This window comes from Pseudophryne corroboree, chromosome 1, assembly GCF_028390025.1.
Source record: "Pseudophryne corroboree isolate aPseCor3 chromosome 1, aPseCor3.hap2, whole genome shotgun sequence".
Classification (NCBI taxonomy): Eukaryota; Metazoa; Chordata; class Amphibia; order Anura; family Myobatrachidae; genus Pseudophryne; species Pseudophryne corroboree.
This window is the reverse complement of record NC_086444.1, coordinates 446,138,787-446,161,135: the sequence shown is the minus strand read 5'-3', so window position 1 is coordinate 446,161,135 and position 22,349 is coordinate 446,138,787.

Below are 22,349 nucleotides of genomic sequence, written 5' to 3'. Positions count from 1 at the left end.
TAGACTACTGTGCACCGTAGTATGAATTGCTATTATTTTGTGGCCACGCCCCTTCCCCGTGAAGCCACGCACCTATAAATTTTTCGCACGCTTACGGCGCGCACTGCCCCTATCTTACATGGGGGGGGGGGGCGCCACTGTCGTTTCTTGCACACAGCGCTAAAATGCCTAGTTACGGCACTGCAATGACATAGCGCTGCTGCGGCTCCCTGCTCCCCCTCCTTCTCACCTCACTGCCTGCACCGAGGGAGCTGCACAAGGAGCCTGACTGCCAGCAGGGAGATGGTAAGTATATCTCTCTCTTTCTCTCTCTCTCTCTCTCTCTCTCTCTCTCTCTCTCTCAGGGGGTCACCGTCTGCCGCAATGTGTAAAAAGGGGGATGGCTGCCGCAATGTGTAAAAAGGGGGATGGCTGCCGCAATGTGTAAAAAGGGGGACTGGCTGTAAAAAGGGGGACTGGCTGCCGCAATGTGTAAAATGGGGTCCTGGCTGCCGCAATGTGTAAAAAGGGGTCCTGGCTGCCGCAATGTGTAAAAAGGGGGACTGGCTGCCGCAATGTGTAAAAAGGTGGACTGTGCTGTAATGTGTAAAAAGGGGGACTGGCTGCCGCAATGTGTAAAAAGGGGGACGCTGTCTGCTGTAATGTATAAAAGGGGCTCTACCTGGTGTAGTGGCGCTACTGTGCAGCGTAATTTGAATAATGTAGACTACTGTGCACCGTAGTATGAATTGCTATTATTTTGTGGCCACGCCCCTTCCCCGTGAAGCCACGCCCCTATAAATTTTTCGCGCGCCTACGACGCGCACTGCCTCTATCTTACATGGGGGGGGGGCGCCACTGTCGTTTCTTGCACACAGCGCTAAAATGCCTAATTACGGCACTGCTCTCATTGCACACATTTATTCAATGAGGCGCAGTCTCATTGCCATGAGGGGAATCGGTGGTCTACCTGCTCTGGCCTGTTGGAAAATTAGAATGAAATAGAGAATATTACACACGTGAGAGCTTTTGTTACCTTACCTATTAATCCACCCTTGTACTACAGCACATGTGCTTTACGTAATTATAGCATACACCAGGATGATAACATACCTCCCAACATGACCCTCTCCAGGAGGCATACAATTTTTCTCTTCATTTATGATTGCCGGCACCTGTTTTGAGCATGTTAATGGATAAGAAAGGTGTTTCAGCACAGGTGTTGCCAATCATAAATTAAGAGGGAAGTCCAGGAGCAAAGCATTCTGTCCCTCCTGGAAAGAGTAATGTTGGGAGGTATATGATAGTAAATAATTGAAAATAAGTAAATCCCTCACCTTGAGAAGTTGGGATTACTAAAGTAGTTTGGAATAAATGCCTTTAAAATGCTCTCAAGCCACTATGGGTCAGTCCTAGCAATTTATTCTACAGATATATCCAATGGTACATTACTAAATCCTCTTTTTACTTCAGTGTATTTTACAGATCCTATCTGCTTCCTCTGACAGATGAAGAGAAAATGAAAACCTTAAGCTAGGTACACACCATACTTGCCTACAGTACCTGACCCTCTCCATGAGGGAGAAAATGCTCTGTTCCTGGACTTTCCTGGTAATGTATGATTGCCATCACCTGTGGTGAAACACCTTTCTTATCAATTAACTAGCTCACCACGGGTGGTATTCATGTGACTGGCGGTCGGGAGACCGACAGTCACATGACCTCCTCCACCATCCCGACCCCTCACTATCCCGATGGTCGGCATGCCGACCAACAGGGACTATTTCCACTCGTGGGTGTCCACGACACCCATAGAGTGGGAATAGAACCCGTGGCGACCGCAGGTCGCCACTGAGTCCGCAGCGTGGCGAGCGCAGCGAGCCCGCAAGGGGCTTGCTGCACTCGCCTCTCCTCGCTGGGATCCCGGCATCGGTATGCTGCCGGGATCCCGGTGCCGGTCAGCCATACTACACCCGCTCACCACAGGTGATGGTAATCATACATTACCAGGAAAGTCCAGGAACAGAGCATTTTCTCCCTCATGGAGAGGGTCAGGTAGTCAAGTATGGTACACACTATACAATGTAACAAACAATGCAACAGTTTGACTAATTCCAGAGCACACAATATAAAGCATACACACTATGCAATCTTCTGAATGATAGCACAATATATCACGTCCAGGGATTGTGTCCAGTTCATTGTAGCCCATGTATACACTATGCAGTCCTCATGTCAGTGGTGTATTTATAATGGGTGCAGTGTGTGCAGTGCACACGGGCAGTAGCGGATCTTGCCATGGGCAAGCAGGACTTTTGCCCGGGGCGCCGCCTTCCGGAGGGCGCCGCACCATGGCAAGATCCGCCACTGCTGCCCGCTGTGTCCCCCGTCCGCCTCCGCTGCCCGCTGCCATCCCCGTCCGCCTCCTGTGAAGGCAACTAGACGCTATGCGTCTAGTTTCCCTTCGTGGAGAGTAACTTTGCTGAGCGGTGCGCGATGACGTCATCGCGCACCGCACAGCAAAGGTCCTCTCCACGAAGGGAAACTAGACGCATAGCGTCTAGTTTCCCTTCGTGGAGAGGACCTTTTGCTGTGCGGTGCGCGATGACGTCATCGCGCACCGCTCAGCATTCAAGCGGCGCTAGCAATGTAGAGGGGGCGTAACTGACCACGCCCCCTGTATTAGGCCACGCCCCATTCATGCCCGGGGCGCAGAGCGCCCTTGAACCGGCCCTGCACACGGGCCCCCGGGTCCAAGGGGGGCACTCGCTGCACACCCTGCACCCATTTTTTCAAATACTTACAATTTGGAGTCCTGCGTCAGCAGCAGCAGCACTGCAGAAATCACCAGGAAAATGGCACTGCACCATTTTTCCAGTGTTTCACACATGACGTAGTAAGGAAATCACTGGGAAAATGGCAGCTGGGAAAATGGCCGCTGTGCCATTTTTCCAGAGAACTGTGCATGTGTACTAGACTCTGGGGCAGCGCTGAGGTCACCTAGTGACCCTAGTGCCTAGAGATACAGTGCTGCTGGCTATAGAGGAGCGGCCCCAATCAGAGTCTGCACATGAGCCTCTTCCTCTCTAGATGTGCCCCTGCCTCATGTAGAACAGTAACAACTGAATCCAACGTATCGTGTGGTCAAGTGGTCCTGCGTATACACTACACGATGTGCACCACATTGTAAGTTCCTTCCTTCCATCTGACATGCACATCAGATATGACAATGTGATGAACGACGGGTGATAATGACAGATTGGGTGTACACATTATGAGATGGTCGTCCCGATCTGCCTGCATGCAAAGCTCGCCATTTGCATCGCATCCATGCACAAAGATCCATCCAACTCAGAATCAGCCCAAAAGACCTCACGACTGTCACTTCTCAATGTGGTAAATAGAGCCTGATGCCAGAGGATTGGAAAAATGTTGCTGCACTGATGTAGAGCTACTACTTTCGCTTATCTGGAGTAGTCTGGTTGGAGCAGAGTGGTGTTAGCCAAGTAGTTGTGGCGCAGATCTAATTCCTTCAGACGAGTAGGGCAGTCTTTGACTGAAAGTGGGAAATATTTGGAACCATGATAACGTGACTTTTTTTTCCCCCTATTTATTCTTTTTCCTGCATAATACAAATAAAATAAGTTATTCAAAAAATGCAGCTAAATGCAAATCTCTATATCTCACCTGCTGTAATATACTAGAGATGAGCGGGTTCGGTTCCTCGGAATCCGAACCCGCCCGAACTTCAGCTTTTTTCTCACGGGTCCGAGCGACTCGGATCCTCCCGCCTTGCTCGGTTAACCCGAGCGCGCCCGAACGTCATCATCCCGCTGTCGGATTCTCGCGAGGCTCGGATTCTATCGCGAGACTCGGATTCTATATAAGGAGCCGCGCGTCGCCGCCATTTTCACACGTGCATTGAGATTCATAGGGAGAGGACGTGGCTGGCGTCCTCTCCGTTTATAGAGAAGAGAAGAAGAGAGTGAGACTAGAGTAGAGAGAGACACAGTAGTAATTTTGGGGAGCATTAGGAGGAGTACTACTACTTGCTGAAGTGATAGATAGATAGTGTGACTGTATAATGTATATCTGACTTGTGGGGGAGACACTGACAGTGGGGAGCAGTTAGAGTCTGAGAGCAGGACTCAGGAGTACATATAACGTACAGTGCACACTTTTGCTGCCAGAGTGCCACACTGCCATTGTGACCACACTGACCACCAGTATAATATATATTGTGATTGTCTGCTTAGGAGTACTACTTGCAAGTTGCTGATAGTGTGACCAGTGACCTGACCACCAGTTTAATAATCACCACCAGTTTAATATATATATATATATATAATTGTATATAATATATATATATAATATTGTATACCACCTACCCGTTTTTTTTTTTTCTTTCTTCTTCTTTATACATACTACTATAGTAGCTTACTGTAGCAGTCTGCGGTGCTGCTGAGCTGACAGTGTCCAGCAGGTCCGTCATCAGTCATTACATAATAAATATATATACCTGTCCGGCTGCAGTACTAGTGATATTATTGTCATGACTGAGGTTTTTGTGAACCCGGTGTAGTGAAGTCTGTGCGGGCGACTGGAGGATTATGTGAATACTACCACTGACCTGGTTTGGAAATGCTGTGGACTCTGGGTTTCCTCCGGTGACTGGGAAGAGGAACCGCAGCAGAGATGGCCGAATCTAGGTTCTCCTCATGCAGGATTAGGTCGGCAGACAGGAGGCATGCTGAAGGTCTCCTGAAAGACAGAACTGGAAAGGCACTGATGAATCAGTGAAGAATACCAGGTATAATTGTGCTAAAGGGCACGGGGTGCTTGGAGACACTGAGGTGCTTGCGGACACTGAGGTGCTTGCGGACACTGAGGTGCTTGCGGACACTGAGGTGCTTGCGGACACTGCGGTGCTTGGAGACACTGAGGTGCTTGGAGACACTGAGGTGCTTGGAGACACTGAGGTGCTTGGAGACACTGAGGTGCTTGGAGACACTGAGGTACGTGGAGGCACTGAGGTGCATGGAGGCACTGGGGTGCGTAGAGACACTGGGGTGCGTAGGGGTGCTGAGGCACGGAGGTGCTGGAAGCACGGAGATGCTGTGGCACGGAGGTACTGAGGCACGGAGGTGCTGTGGCACGGAGGTGCTGTGGCACGGAGGTACTGAGGCACTGAGGCACGGAGATGCTGAGGCACGGAGATGCTGAGTCACGGAGATACTGAGGTGCTGGAAGCACGGAGGTACTGAGGCACTGAGGCACGGAGGTGCTGGAAGCATGGAGGTACTGAGGCACGGAGATGCTGAGGCACTGAGGTGCTGAGGCACGGAGATGCTGAGTCACGGAGATGCTGAGGTGCTGGAAGCACGGAGATGCTGAGGCACGGAGATGCTGGAAGCACGGAGATGCTGAGGCACGAGGTACTGAGCCCTGGAGATCCCAACTACAACAGTAGTAAAACTGAAACACGACAGCTGTGGTTTTCAGTGGAGAACACGGAATTCAGTACTGTGCCTTTAAGACGAAACATTGCAGCTGTACCTTTACATTGAGACTCAGGGAAATGGTGAAATCAAATGGCAACACACAAATAAACCAAACGGTAACAAGGGAACAGAGTTTCCACAGGAACTTAGGTACAAAGGTTACCTTTAGGGAGCTCAGCTTAAGACCCACACAAGGCTGTATGTGACACAAGGAACTGGCCCAGATTCCAACTCAGCCTCCTGATTTATACTTCCTGGTCCTTGATGATTGGTGGGCAGGATTAGGTGATGTCACTGTCCTGTGACTACTCTAGCCAAGGCTGTGATGTAGAATGAGGCCTAGCAGGCCAAGAGAACACTGAAGCCTGGACTTCTGCAAAACACAGGATGCTTGCTTTTAGATTACTGAATTCAGCCTCACACAGGAGATCACCACAGGTGGAGCCGATTACCTCTCAGGCAGAGAACTCAGGAAAACTCATAGTGCTAACAAGCTGTTTAACTCCGTGAGTGAAAAGACACAGGATCCAGGACAGATGGCAGGGGTAAGTCACCAAATATAAAACCTACAGTCAGGATTGTGACAGTATCCCCCTCTTCAAGGGTGGACTCCGGACACCCATCTTGAATCTTAGAGGAACTTGAGAAATTCATACAGAAGAATTTAGGACCTTCGTGGATGCAGATTCCAAAGGTTTAGGACTAAATTCTTTAACTACAGCGTTACTAAAAGTCTGTAAGTCATGGAACACAGGATCATTACTCTCAAAGAGCATGTTTGCCGACTCCAAAGCTCTTCCTCTGAATGCCAGGAACAGATATCGAGTAACGTTGGAAGGAGTTACTGCACCTAAAGGATCAGACTCCATCCGAGAGAGAAATTGTTCAACCAGAGCGGCATATTGCAATAAATCTCCATCAAAGTAAATAGGTGGAAAACCATCAGACGAAAGCTTAGAGGATGAAACTGAAGAAAGCTTTGGCTGGACGAGTAGGACTGGATTGGATCCGAGGATACTTGGATTGGCTGGAGCCAAAGGAGACGGACCAGGCTGGTCCTGGAGTATTGCTGGACCGGCTGGAACCGGGACGGACTGACCAGGCGGAGCCTGGAGTATTGCTGGACCGGCTGGAACCGGGACGGACTGACCAGGCGGAGCCTGGAGTATTGCTGGACCGGCTGGAACCGGGACGGACTGACCAGGCGGAGCCTGGAGTATTGCTGGACCGGCTGGAACCGGGACGGACTGACCAGGCGGAGCCTGGAGTATTGCTGGACCGGCTGGAACCGGGACGGACTGACCAGGCTGGGCCTGGAGTATTGCTGGACCGGCTGGAACCGGGACGGACTGACCAGGCAGGGCCTGGAATATTGCTGGACCGGCTGGAACCGGGACGGGCTGAGCCCTTTCTTCACAGGGCTGGGCTGAGGCAAGAGCCCCCACTTCACGGGGCTGGGCTGAGGCAAGAGCCCCCTCTTCACGGGGCTGGGCTGAGGCAAGAGCCCCCTCTTCACGGGGCTGGGCTGAGGCAAGAGCCCCCTCTTCACGGGGCTGGGCTGAGGCAAGAGCCCCCTCTTCACGGGGCTGGGCAGCACTCTGTAGAATCTCTGGCTGGGCAGCACTCTGTAGAATCTCTGGCTGGGCAGCACTCTGTAGAATCTCTGGCTGGGCAGCACTCTGTAGAATCTCTGGCTGGGCAGCACTCTGTAGAATCTCTGGCTGGGCAGCACTCTGTAGAATCTCTGGCTGGGCAGCACTCTGTAGACTCTCTGGCTGGGCAGCACTCTGTAGACTCTCTGGCTGGGCAGCACTCTGAAGACTCACTGGCTGGGCAGCACTCTGAAGACTCTCTGGGGCTGGACGCTCTGAAGACGCCCCTCCTGGGGCTGGACGCTCTGAAGACGCCCCTCCTGGGGCTGGACGCTCTGAAGACGCCCCTCCTGGGGCTGGACGCTCTGAAGACGCCCCTCCTGGGGCTGGACGCTCTGAAAACGCCCCTCCTGGGGCTGGACGCTCTGAAAACGCCCCTCCTGGGTCTGTGGACACGGACTCCTCTGTGACTGTAAATGGCTTGAACATTCTTCTCTGGACACCCAACTTGGGATAAGGTCTTTTAACCACCGGACCCCAGTCATAAATTTGAGTCTCTCTCAGAAGAGTAGCCTTCTTGATACCCCCGTCAGCAGCAGCAGAAGGATCGGATACTGTGGATGACTTGTAGACATGAGCACTATGATACTGAGATTTGTCACTATTACCTGGCTTGCGAAGAATGCAGTCTTTAACAAAATGACCAGAATTTCCACAGTAAAGACAGAGATGTAGCTCCTTACGCCGCTGACGTTCAGCTTCAGAGAGCTTGGGCCGTGGATAGCTCTGATGAAAAACTTTCCCTTGCGCAGAGGAAGAGACTCTATTAACTGGATGAGACAAAACAGGATCAACAACGTTGGTAGTATTCCTGAGGAGATCAGGCATCACAGAGAGAATACTAGGCAAAAGTTCTTGTAACTGTAGTAACATCTGGTAGAAAATCTGCAGTTGGTCAGGAGTCTTAGAGCAGAAGGTCATAGAATCTCTGGAGGACGAATTCCGCTGCAGACACTGTGCCAATCGATGCTGAGTCGACTCCAGACCTTCCAAGCGTCCTGCAATATTGCTTAGGAGGTCATGCGTCAGACTAACACTTTCGGCCGGGTCCATGTGGCCAGTTCCTACTGTCATGACTGAGGTTTTTGTGAACCCGGTGTAGTGAAGTCTGTGCGGGCGACTGGAGGATTATGTGAATACTACCACTGACCTGGTTTGGAAATGCTGTGGACTCTGGGTTTCCTCCGGTGACTGGGAAGAGGAACCGCAGCAGAGATGGCCGAATCTAGGTTCTCCTCATGCAGGATTAGGTCGGCAGACAAGAGGCATGCTGAAGGTCTCCTGAAAGACAGAACTGGAAAGGCACTGATGAATCAGTGAAGAATACCAGGTATAATTGTGCTAAAGGGCACGGGGTGCTTGGAGACACTGAGGTGCTTGCGGACACTGAGGTGCTTGCAGACACTGAGGTGCTTGGAGACACTGAGGTGCTTGGAGACACTGAGGTGCTTGGAGACACTGAGGTGCTTGGAGACACTGAGGTACGTGGAGGCACTGAGGTGCATGAAGGCACTGAGGTGCATGGAGGCACTGGGGTGCGTAGAGACACTGGGGTGCGTAGGGGTGCTGAGGCACGGAGGTGCTGGAAGCACGGAGATGCTGTGGCACGGAGGTACTGAGGCACGGAGGTGCTGTGGCACGGAGGCACTGAGGCACGGAGATGCTGAGGCACTGAGGTGCTGAGGCACGGAGATGCTGAGTCACGGAGATACTGAGGTGCTGGAAGCACGGAGGTACTGAGGCACTGAGGTGCTGAGGCACTGAGGTGCTGTGGCACGGAGGTGCTGGAAGCACGGAGGTACTGAGGCACGGAGATGCTGAGGCACTGAGGTGCTGAGGCACGGAGATGCTGAGTCACGGAGATGCTGAGGTGCTGGAAGCACGGAGATGCTGAGGCACGGAGATGCTGAGGCACGGAGATGCTGGAAGCACGGAGATGCTGGAAGCACGGAGATGCTGAGGCACGAGGTACTGAGCCCTGGAGATCCCAACTACAACAGTAGTAAAACTGAAACACGACAGCTGTGGTTTTCAGTGGAGAACACGGAATTCAGTACTGTGCCTTTAAGACGAAACATTGCAGCTGTACCTTTACATTGAGACTCAGGGAAATGGTGAAATCAAATGGCAACACACAAATAAACCAAACGGTAACAAGGGAACAGAGTTTCCACAGGAACTTAGGTACAAAGGTTACCTTTAGGGAGCTCAGCTTAAGACCCACACAAGGCTGTATGTGACACAAGGAACTGGCCCAGATTCCAACTCAGCCTCCTGATTTATACTTCCTGGTCCTTGATGATTGGTGGGCAGGATTAGGTGATGTCACTGTCCTGTGACTACTCTAGCCAAGGCTGTGATGTAGAATGAGGCCTAGCAGGCCAAGAGAACACTGAAGCCTGGACTTCTGCAAAACACAGGATGCTTGCTTTTAGATTACTGAATTCAGCCTCACACAGGAGATCACCACAGGTGGAGCCGATTACCTCTCAGGCAGAGAACTCAGGAAAACTCATAGTGCTAACAAGCTGTTTAACTCCGTGAGTGAAAAGACACAGGATCCAGGACAGATGGCAGGGGTAAGTCACCAAATATAAAACCTACAGTCAGGATTGTGACAATTATATATATATATATATATATATATATATATATATATATTAATTTCATCTCATTATCATCCAGTCTATATTAGCAGCAGACACTGTACGGTAGTCCACGGCTGTAGCTACCTCTGTGTCGGCAGTCGCTGGTCCATCCATAATTGTATACCACCTACCCGTGTTTTTTTTTTCTTTCTTTCTTCTTGATACATACTACTATAGTAGCTTACTGTAGCAGTCTGCGGTGCTGCTGAGCTGACAGTGTCCAGCAGGTCCGTCATCAGTCATTACATAATAAATATATATATACCTGTCCGGCTGCAGTACTAGTGATATTATATATATATATATATATATATATATATTAATTTCATCTCATTATCATCCAGTCTATATTAGCAGCAGACACAGTACGGTAGTCCACGGCTGTAGCTACCTCTGTGTCGGCAGTCGCTGGTCCATCCATCTCCATTGTTTACCTGAGGTGCCTTTTAGTTGTGCCTATTAAAATATGGAGAACAAAAATGTTTAGGTTCCAAAATTAGGGAAAGATCAAGATCCACTTCCACCTCGTGCTGAAGCTGCTGCCACTAGTCATGGCCGAGACGATGAAATGCCAGCAACGTCGTCTGCCAAGGCCGATGCCCAATGTCATAGTACAGAGCATGTAAAATCCAAAACACCAAATATCAGTAAAAAAAGGACTCCAAAATCTAAAATAAAATTGTCGGAGGAGAAGCGTAAACTTGCCAATATGCCATTTACCACACGGAGTGGCAAGGAACGGCTGAGGCCCTGGCCTATGTTCATGGCTAGTGGTTCAGCTTCACATGAGGATGGAAGCACTCAGCCTCTCGCTAGAAAAATGAAAAGACTCAAGCTGGCAAAAGCACCGCAAAGAACTGTGCGTTCTTCGAAATCCCAAATCCACAAGGAGAGTCCAATTGTGTCGTTTGCGATGCCTGACCTTCCCAACACTGGACGTGAAGAGCATGCGCCTTCCACCATTTGCACGCCCCCTGCAAGTGCTGGAAGGAGCACCCGCAGTCCAGTTCCTGATAGTCAGATTGAAGATGTCAGTGTTGAAGTACACCAGGATGAGGAGGATATGGGTGTTGCTGGCGCTGGGGAGGAAATTGACCAGGAGGATTCTGATGGTGAGGTGGTTTGTTTAAGTCAGGCACCCGGGGAGACACCTGTTGTCCGTGGGAGGAATAGGGCCGTTGACATGCCTGGTGAAAATACCAAAAAAATCAGCTCTTCGGTGTGGAAGTATTTCACCAGAAATGCGGACAACATTTGTCAAGCCGTGTGTTGCCTTTGTCAAGCTGTAATAAGTAGGGGTAAGGACGTTAACCACCTCGGAACATCCTCCCTTATACGTCACCTGCAGCGCATTCATAATAAGTCAGTGACAAGTTCAAAAACTTTGGGCGACAGCGGAAGCAGTCCACTGACCAGTAAATCCCTTCCTCTTGTAACCAAGCTCACGCAAACCACCCCACCAACTCCCTCAGTGTCAATTTCCTCCTTCCCCAGGAATGCCAATAGTCCTGCAGGCCATGTCACTGGCAATTCTGACGAGTCCTCTCCTGCCTGGGATTCCTCCGATGCATCCTTGCGTGTAACGCCTACTGCTGCTGGCGCTGCTGTTGTTGCTGCTGGGAGTCGATGGTCATCCCAGAGGGGAAGTCGTAAGCCCACTTTTACTACTTCCACCAAGCAATTGACTGTCCAACAGTCCTTTGCGAGGAAGATGAAATATCACAGCAGTCATCCTGTTGCAAAGCGGATAACTGAGGCCTTGACAACTATGTTGGTGTTAGACGTGCGTCCGGTATCCGCCGTTAGTTCACAGGGAACTAGACAATTTGTTGAGGTAGTGTGCCCCCGTTACCAAATACCATCTAGGTTCCACTTCTCTAGGCAGGCGATACCGAGAATGTACACGGACGTCAGAAAAAGACTCACCAGTGTCCTAAAAAATGCAGTTGTACCCAATGTCCACTTAACCACGGACATGTGGACAAGTGGAGCAGGGCAGGGTCAGGACTATATGACTGTGACAGCCCACTGGGTAGATGTATGGACGCCCGCCGCAAGAACAGCAGCGGCGGCACCAGTAGCAGCATCTCGCAAACGCCAACTCTTTCCTAGGCAGGCTACGCTTTGTATCACCGGTTTCCAGAATACGCACACAGCTGAAAACCTCTTACGGCAACTGAGGAAGATCATCGCGGAATGGCTTACCCCAATTGGACTCTCCTGTGGATTTGTGGCATCGGACAACGCCAGCAATATTGTGTGTGCATTAAATATGGGCAAATTCCAGCACGTCCCATGTTTTGCACATACCTTGAATTTGGTGGTGCAGAATTTTTTAAAAAACGACAGGGGCGTGCAAGAGATGCTGTCGGTGGCCAGAAGAATTGCGGGACACTTTTGGAGGACAGGCACCACGTACAGAAGACTGGAGCACCACCAAAAACGCCTGAACCTGCCCTGCCATCATCTGAAGCAAGAAGTGGTAACGAGGTGGAATTCAACCCTATATATGCTTCAGAGGTTGGAGGAGCAGCAAAAGGCCATTCAAGCCTATACAATTGAGCACGATATAGGAGGTGGAATGTACCTGTCTCAAGCGCAGTGGAGAATGATTTCAACGTTGTGCAAGGTTCTGCAACCTTTTGAACTTGCCACACGTGAAGTCAGTTCAGACACTGCCAGCCTGAGTCAGGTCATTCCCCTCATCAGGCTTTTGCAGAAGAAGCTGGAGACATTGAAGGAGGAGCTAACACAGAGCGATTCCGCTAGGCATGTGGGACTTGTGGATGGAGCCCTTAATTCGCTTAACAAGGATTCACGGGTGGTCAATCTGTTGAAATCAGAGCACTACATTTTGGCCACCGTGCTCGATCCTAGATTTAAAACCTACCTTGGATCTCTCTTTCCGGCAGACACAAGTCTGCTGGGGTTCAAAGACCTGCTGATGACAAAATTGTCAAGTCAAGCGGAACGCGACCTGTCAACATCTCCTCCATCACATTCTCCCGCAACTGGGGGTGCGAGGAAAAGGCTCAGAATTTCGAGCCCACCCGCTGGCGGTGATGCAGGGCAGTCTGGAGCGACTGCTGATGCTGACATCTGGTCCGGACTGAAGGACCTGACAACGATTACGGACATGTCGTCTACTGTCACTGCATATGATTCTCTCCCCATTGAAAGAATGGTGGAGGATTATATGAGTGACCGCATCCAAGTAGGCACGTCAGACAGTCCGTAGTTATACTGGCAGGAAAAAGAGGCAATTTGGAGGCCCTTGCACAAACTGGCTTTATTCTACCTAAGTTGCCCTGCCACAAGTGTGTACTCCGAAAGAGTGTTTAGTGCCGCCGCTCACCTTGTCAGCAATCGGCGTACGAGGTTACTTCCAGAAAATGTGGAGAAGATGATGTTCATTAAAATTAATTATAATCAATTCCTCCGTGGAGACATTGACCAGCAGCAATTGCCTCCACAAAGTAGTACACAGGGAGCTGAGATGGTGGATTCCAGTGGGGACGAATTGATAATCTGTGAGGAGCGGGATGTACACGGTGATATATCGGAGGATGATGATGAGGTGGACATCTTGCCTCTGTAGAGCCAGTTTGTGCAAGGAGAGATTAATTGCTTCTTTTTCGGTGGGGGTCCAAACCAACCCGTCATTTCAGTCAGTCGTGTGGCAGACCCTGTCACTGAAATGATGGGTTGGTTAAAGTGTGCATGTCCTGTTTATACAACATAAGGGTGGGTGGGAGGGCCCAAGGACAATTCCATCTTGCACCTCTTTTTTCTTTCATTTTTATTTGCGTCATGTGCTGTTTGGGTAGTGTTTTTTGGAAGGGCCATCCTGCGTGCCACTGCAGTGCCACTCCTAGATGGGCCAGGTGTTTGTGTCGGCCACTAGGGTCGCTTATCTTACTCACACAGCTACCTCATTGCGCCTCTTTTTTTCTTCTTTGCGTCATGTGCTGTTTGGGGAGTGTTTTTTGGAAGGGCCATCCTGCGTGACACTGCAGTGCCACTCCTAGATGGGCCAGGTGTTTGTGTCGGCCACTAGGGTCGCTTATCTTACACAGCTACCTCATTGCGCCTCTTTTTTTTTTCTTTGCGTCATGTGCTGTTTGGGGAGTGTTTTTTGGAAGGGCCATCCTGCGTGACACTGCAGTGACACTCCTAGATGGGCCAGGTGTTTGTGTCGGCCACTAGGGTCGCTTATCTTACTCACACAGCTACCTCATTGCGCCTCTTTTTTTCTTCTTTGCGTCATGTGCTGTTTGGGGAGTGTTTTTTGGAAGGGCCATCCTGCGTGACACTGCAGTGCCACTCCTAGATGGGCCAGGTGTTTGTGTCGGCCACTAGGGTTGCTTAGCTTACTCACACAGCTACCTCATTGCGCCTCTTTTTTTCTTCTTTGCGTCATGTGCTGTTTGGGGAGTGTTTTTTGGAAGGGCCATCCTGCGTGACACTGCAGTGCCACTCCTAGATGGGCCAGGTGTTTGTGTCGGCCACTAGGGTCGCTTAGCTTAGTCATCCAGCGACCTCGGTGCAAATTTTAGGACTAAAAATAATATTGTGAGGTGTGAGGTGTTCAGAATAGACTGAAAATGAGTGGAAATTATGGTTTTTGAGGTTAATAATACTTTGGGATCAAAATGACCCCCAAATTCTATGATTTAAGCTGTTTTTTAGTGTTTTTTGAAAAAAACACCCGAATCCAAAACACACCCGAATCCGACAAAAAAAATTCGGTGAGGTTTTGCCAAAACGCGGTCGAACCCAAAACACGGCCGCGGAACCAAAACCCGAAAAATTTCAAGTGCACATCTCTATAATATACACAGTCCATGGGAAAATTGTCTCGTCCACTTTAGATGCAGACCTTTGGCAGTGAAAGGGTTAAAATAAATGCATGCTGATTCCCTCGATCACAGGTTCTCAAACTCGGTTCTCAGGACCCCACACAGTACATGTTTTGCAGGTGACCCAGCAAGTGCACAGGTGTATTAATTACTCACTGACACATTTTAAAAGGTCCGCAGGTGGAGCTAATTATTTTACTTGTGATTCTGTGAGGAGACCTACAAAATATGCACCGTGTGGGGTCCTGAGGACCAAGTTTGAGAACCTGTTCCCTAGATTGATCATTTTTCATTTCTGTTTGTTGGTATTATTGTGTGTTTTACTGTTTAATGTACCAAGATAACTACAGTTTGATATATAATTGTACGTAGTTATTTTAGTACATGTTATTTAATACAGGACCATCCCTCCCCCACCTCCTCCTCAGAAACTGTGCAGCAGTTTGTCACTAGAGGGCAGCAAAACCTAAGGAGTGAGTCTGTATCGACCGGCGTTAGTTCTGCCATCTGGTGGATTAGATATAAACTACAACATCAGCTAAAAACCTTTATAATAAAATGAGCTACAGTATACTGTAAGTGCACCAGATCTTTTATATATGGAACAAATACCTGTAGAATGATATGACAAAATTTCTTGCACATCTGCACAATCTACTCTAATCTGTTCCCAGGTAGATTGCATTTAGTCATAAACAACTGATGCAGATTGAATTGAACCAATATATTTTTGTTATTTATTTATCTAAATAATATATTTATTTTTAGGGGTTTTTTTTTTACACAGATTCTGTGGCTGGCTGACTTCAAACCTGCATTACACCTGGTTTTAATCAGACACAGAACCCTTGTAATTCATGGTATCCTAGATATGGTGTTCACCATTCAGCATATTTACTAATTGCATATTTGAACATCTGTCAAATAAATAAAACAGAAACCAAGAAAATTGTGACACCTCACAGTCCTTACCTGCATTTTTTTAACCACTTAACTGGCATGGTCAGATCACATGCGACCGCGCCGTCCACTGTGTCTCCCAGTTTTTGACGAGGAGATCCATTCTGCAGATGTGCATAATATAATATTTAAATATTGAAAAAAATACTTATAAAATATTTTAAACAAAACATGGAAAACAAACTATATGAATGATTTTGAAGGGAAAAATCATCAGTTAAGTGGTTAAGCATTCATTTAAAGCAGAGGTTCTCAAACTCGGTCCTCGGGGGCACACACAGTGCATGTTTTGCAGGTCTCCTCACAGAATCGCAAGTGAAATAATTTGCTCCACCTGTGGACCTTTTAAAATGTGTCAGTGAGTAATTAATACACCTGTGCACCTGCTGGGTTACCTGCAAAACATGCACTGTGTGTGCCCCCGAGGACCGAGTTTGAGAACCTCTGATTTAAAATACTGATTAATAGTGATAATTGATATCTCTTCCACAAAGACAGCTTTTTTTCTCTCGCTTTTCTCTTGATAAATTAATGTTATTGAGGATGAAAGTTGTACTTGGTGAAAGATTATAAACATATATATTTCCGTAAATAGGAACAGCCGGGAAAGTAAACTTGTCACATTTTCACATTGGACGCATCATACATAGGCTTACCATACTATCCCTTTAAACCGGAACACCGATTAATTACACAGGTTGTGTGGCTGGCTGACTTCAAGCCTACATTTCACCTGGTTTTAGTCAGCCACAGAACCTGTGTAATCCATGAGCTTCCCGAGTAAAAGGAATAATATGGTAAGCCTAATCATGCATCTATCAATTCCTTTTGAACATTTGATATCAATCAGTAACTTTACACCTCAGTGATTTCCCTTATATCAGGAGATTTGGTGGGTTGATGAGTTTGTGTTAAATCATACATCCCAACATGACCCTCTCCAGGAGGGACACAATGCTCTGCTCCTGGACTTTCTCTTAATTTATGATTGCCGACACCTGTGTTGAACAGGTTACTGGATAAGAAAGGTGTTTCACCACAGGTGATGACAATCATACATTGGGGTGTGGCCAGTCTGCAGAGGGGGTGTGGCCTGCCACCTCATTGGTTTGACTAACCATTAGAGAGTGCAACATTGGGGCCCCTTCATAAATATATATAGTAAATTCAGCTGCTGCATGCATGATAATATACCAGATTAATAACAGATTAATAACAGCAATGCACTGTAGAAAATACACCATAGTCCAGTATAAGGTAACATATGCATAATGTATAATTCAAGTGCACAGTCTAGAACCTGATCCTTAGAGTAGGAGGTGGGCCCCACTGGTTTCCCCTGTACCCCTGTGGGCCAGTCCAAGCCTGGCGGCGCTGGCTACCCCGGAGGATTTCCGAACATACCACTGGAGGGGTTAATCGGTTTTACTTTTACATAAATATAATATATATATATTAAGCGGTCAATCCCATTAGGTATCAGATGGGTCCCGTGAGCCGCTGTCATGGCAGACTCGCACTGAGAAACACCATTTGCAATCCAATTTCAAACCTGCTTTAATTTTCTAAATGACATTCACGTTTTTATGCACACCTCCCTGAGCAGGTGAAAAGGTAGGGAACATTTCATTGTGAGGTAACACAGTGCAGAGCCTCCTTCCTAATGAATAATCATGCACTTGGAGGAACAAAGACATGTCAGTTTTCAGGTGAAGTTCTCTAGAAAGCTCAATAATGGGATAAATGATGTGGGACCAGTACATGGAGGTGTTGTGTAGCTGTTGTATTGATGGGAGATGGGTTTTTGAACTTGCACATGAGGAAAAATAGTTTATTCCAACTTTTTACAAGCTTATATAAAAACACAGGAAAATGACTATATAAGCATTGGTCTGTTCCCCAAACTGCTGAAAAGACTTGAATGCACTGAAAAACACTTGCTCACTATTATTATTATTATTATTATTATTATTATTATTATTATCCTTTATTTATATGGCGCCACAAGGGTTCCACAGCGCCCAATTACAGAGTACATAAATAATCAAACATAAATAATCAAACAGGAAAAGAGCAACTTACAGTTGATGACAGTATAGGACAAGTACAGGGTAAATAAACAGTTACATCAGCAGATGACACTGGAATAAGTATCAGGTGGCAGAAGACTGCTGGATGTGGTACAGTTGAAGATTATTAAAGTAAGACAAAGGATAAGCACATGAGGGAAGAGGGCCCTGCTCGTGAGAGCTTACAATCTAAAGGGGAGGGGTAGACAGACAGGGGTGACAAAGATGGGGTACATAGAGAACATGGAACAGAGGGTTAGGATGAGATTTGGCTGGGTTTGGTGAAGAAGTGGGTCTTAAGAGCCCGTTTGAAGTTTTGTAGAGAGGTGGAGAGTCTGAGGGGGAGAGGTAGGGAATTCCAGAGAAGTGGAGCAGCATGTGAAAAATCTTGGAGGTAGGAGTGGGAGGAAGTAATCAGTAGGCAGGAGAGTCAGCGTGCATTAGCAGAGCGAAGAGGATGGGTGGGAATGTAAAGGGAGATAAGGTCAGAGATGTAGATGGGAGAGGAGTGGGCAAAGGCTTTGTAAGCAAGTGTGAGAAGCTTGAAATGGATTCTGAAAGGGAAGGGGAGCCAGTGAAGGTCTAGTAAGAGAGGAGAGGTAGACGTAGTTCGTTTGGTGAGGAAAATGAGCCGGGCAGCAGCATTGAGGATAGATTGGAGTGGAGAGAGGTGTTTGTCAGGAATGCCAGTCAGGAGGAGATTACAATAGTCCAGTCTGGAGATGACCATTGAGTGGATAAGAGTCTTAGTAGCATCCTGGGTCAGAAAGGGTCTGATCCTGGAAATATTTTTTAGATGAAAATGGCAGGTTTGTGAGAGGTGCTGAATGTGTGGTTTGAAGGAGAGGGAGGAGTCAAGGATTACTCCAAGACAGCGCACTTGGGGGCTAGAGAAGATAGTAGTGCCATCAATAGATAATGAGATTGTAGGAGGTGAGGTTATGCGGGAGGGAGGGAAGATGATCAGCTCGGTCTTAGACATGTTAAGTTTAAGAAAGTGCTGGGACATCCAGGAAGAGGTAGCAGAGAGACAGTTGGAGATACGAGTAAGGAGAGGTCTGGAGAGGTCTGGAGAGGAAAGATAGATTTGGGTGTCATCAGCGTAGAGATGATATTGGAAACCAAAAGAACTAATGAGCTTACCTAGTGAGGACGTATAGAGAGAGAAGAGAAGAGGACCAAGGACAGAACCTTGGGGTACACCTACAGTTAGTGGAAGTGAGGGGGAGGTGGAGTCATGTGAGGAGACAGAGAATGAATGGTCAGAGAGGTAGGAAGACAGCCTAGAGAGGGCAGTGTCACGCAGACCAATGGAGTGAAGGATTTTCAGTAGGAGAGGATGGTCCACTGTGTCAAAAGCAGCAGAGAGATCAAGTAGAATAAGAAGAGAGTAGTGTCCCTTAGATTTAGCAGCATGGAGGTCATTGCATACTTTTGTAAGGGCAGTTTCATTGGAGTGGAGAGGACGGAAGCCAGACTGGAATGGGTCAAGCAGTGAGTGTGAGGAAAGAAAGGAAGTAAGGCGGTTGTAGACAATACGCTCAAGGAGTTTGGAGGCAAAAGGGAGGAGAGAGATGGGTCGGTAGTTGGTGAGAGTGTTTGGATCAAGGGTAGGTTTTTTAAGAATAGGAGAGATGAGTGCATGCTTGAAGGCAGAGGGGACAGTGCCTGATGAGATGGAGAGATTGAGAAGGTGGGAAAGATGGGAACAAGCAGAAGGAGAAAGGTAGCGGAGGAGGCGGGAGGGGATATGGTCAAATGGGGAGGTGGTGAGGGGACAGGAACGAATGAGGGCTATGACTTCCTCTCCATATATAATTAGATCTGACGGCTGTGTTCTTAAACCCAAGTCAAGCCAAGTGAAGTACGTTACCTATTGTTTACAAGAGATATTGAGATTGGTGATTAAAGGTGAAGCTAAAGACACCTGCAACGTCCATAATACATTGAAAAGTCTTTGCTGGTGGCAGCGGAGATTCGCACGGCGCTGGCGCAACTCTCGGATTGGTGTATCCATAGAGTGGGGCGGCCGGGGTCCGTGTTTTCCAACCATTAATAAAAAGTGCAAACATCGTCCATATGAAACCTGGTAAAAATCTCCAACACTTCCTTATGGGCACTACTCAGCGACTGCTGTGAATTGGAATTTCTAATTCAGCCTCACATTTCTAGAATGCGTGCATTTGAGTGATGTATGCAAATTTAATTATACAAACTCGCTTTCGCACCTAATTGTACTGACCCTTAAATATCTGCAATTCATTGCTGTTTATAGTTTACGAATAAATATTTTGTAACAGAATATTTTCATGTGTGTAACTTAAAATTTACAGCATTGTGGTTATCAGAGAATGACACAATTGCAATATTTTAAATGCAATGAAATGTATAAAAAATAAATGCATGAATGTGTCATGGTCTATGGAAATGCTGTAACAACTGAATTGTTATCTGCTGACTTCTTCTATGCAAATTCTATTTCATTGCTGCTCTCTGATCCATGTTATGCTGTAGTCTCCATGTTAATGTATGTTTTGTTGTTACAGGTTTCTCCATAGGTCACTCACTAACTTTATAGTCATTTACATTGGTGAAATATAGGATAATAATGATAAAACTGCTTGTGTTGAAAGTTCCCCTAATGTTTCCCACATTCATTTAATAGTATGATTAGTGTATTGTATTATTTTGTTCTATCTAAAGAGTAGAGTGGAGGCCTCTTTTGAGCTGGTGTGTGGGGAGTAACTCTCAGAATTCCCCCGCCCTAGCTACTGTGAGGGTGGAGTGGCATCGCTGGGATCATATCCAAATTTTGTGATGACGCTTGCCCCTGTATATAGCATACAATCATCTTATGCTTGCACAATAGTCTGAAAACAAACATAGTGGGAATTACATGTGGGATAACACTGACCATATGGTAATTATTTCTATATAGAAATCCTGTGACTGTATTCACAGAAATCTTAGTTGCCCTGCCACCTGCTTTATGTGTAGAGTCCAGAGGCGGATTGGGAACTGAAAGTGGCCCTGGAAAAATTTATAGATGTGGCCTCACGTGGGCAGCACCAGAGGTATACTGTGTAACCATGGTGGGAGCACCACCCCTTACATGTAAACAAACAAAACAAAACAGATCCCATGTGCACATCGGCCCACCAGGGATCTTCCCCACGAGTTCTATGGACAATCCGCCCCTGGTAGAGTCTCTTGTGGGTAAATTTACTAAGAATCGTGTTTGCCCAAGATTGCATTCTCGGGTGTGTTTAGGCATTTTTTCAAACTCTGAGATTTACTAAAGGGAAACATAATAGTAAAATCATGATTTTAACTGCAAAACACAGAGGAATATGCAAATAGAAGTCCATAAACCATCCAACCAACTTGCAAGTACTTTCAATATAAAATAGAATATAACATGGAAATTTACTAAGAATTGTTTGCCTTAGATTCAATAGAAAAGAATATAATACGGAAATGTTATAAGAATCGTGCTTTTAAACTCAGAGCAAACTTGGAACAAAATACACTTTACAGATCATGTATTTAAAGACTTTTTTTGGGGGGGATTCAAATGTTTGAAAAGTCAGTTGGGTGTCTGGTTTTTCCTATATAAGAGACAGGAAAAACCAGACACAAACCGACTTTTCAAACATTTGAATCCCCCCCCCCCCTTTAAGTCGGTGTGTGTACTGTTATTTAAATATTTCCTTTACAGCGGGCCCTTCATGCCATGCATGCTGGCACTTGTTCTCCAAGTGCTGGCATGCGTGGTATGCTTACTGGGACCTGTAGTCCCCCTGTATAGACAGTATTATTTAGAAAACTCAACTGAAATGCTATCAGCTCCACACCCACAATGTAGGGGATAGCTGTGGGCGTCAGATCAGGCCTGGGGTACACTGTAGAGGGGGGGACCTCTTTATTGGGAGCGTCCCAGGCTGGACTGACTAGTTGGGGGAGCGGGGGTTAATGCTTTGTCTGGGGTGACCCCATCAAGTGTGTTCTCTGGCTGTGGTATTACCTCCCTGCTAGCGGAGCCAAGTGCTGGTTTTTAAAATACGGGTGACCGGCTCAAAGAACCTAGGGCTGGTTATGCTTGTTGGGGACGACAACCCCATTTTCCCCATGTTTTTTTAACTCTTTATTTCTACACACAGAGAAGCACTGCATAGATCACAGTGATCTGTGCAGGCTTCTTCAGACATACTGCTCACAGGCAGGATTATACAAACACGACTGAACTCTCACACTAATAAACATGAGTACACAAAATTGCAAACACCATCTTAGTAAATTGACCCCTTGCTCTCTAGAATTTTATATGTTAAGGCATAGGACATACAGTAGGTAGATACAATCCCAAAAAGTCAGGTTTTACATGTGTTCAAGGCTCAATTATTGTATCTTCATCTCAGCCAACGTATTCACATTCTCTGTAAGTGTATCCCAATGTGGGCCTGATTTGATCTGATTTCTGGCCACGTGCAGTCATTAGCTCAGCAGAAGGGCAATGCTTGTGGATGAGCAGAAGCTGGAGTTGAGTACAGTGCAGTGATGTGCGGTGCAGAGCCTTTCCTGTAATACTAACGTTTGTGCCAGAGTTTTGACTGTATAAAGTATATCAAAAATACAAAGAATATGTTTGAAATATCTTCTTTGCATTATTCTAATCATTTTT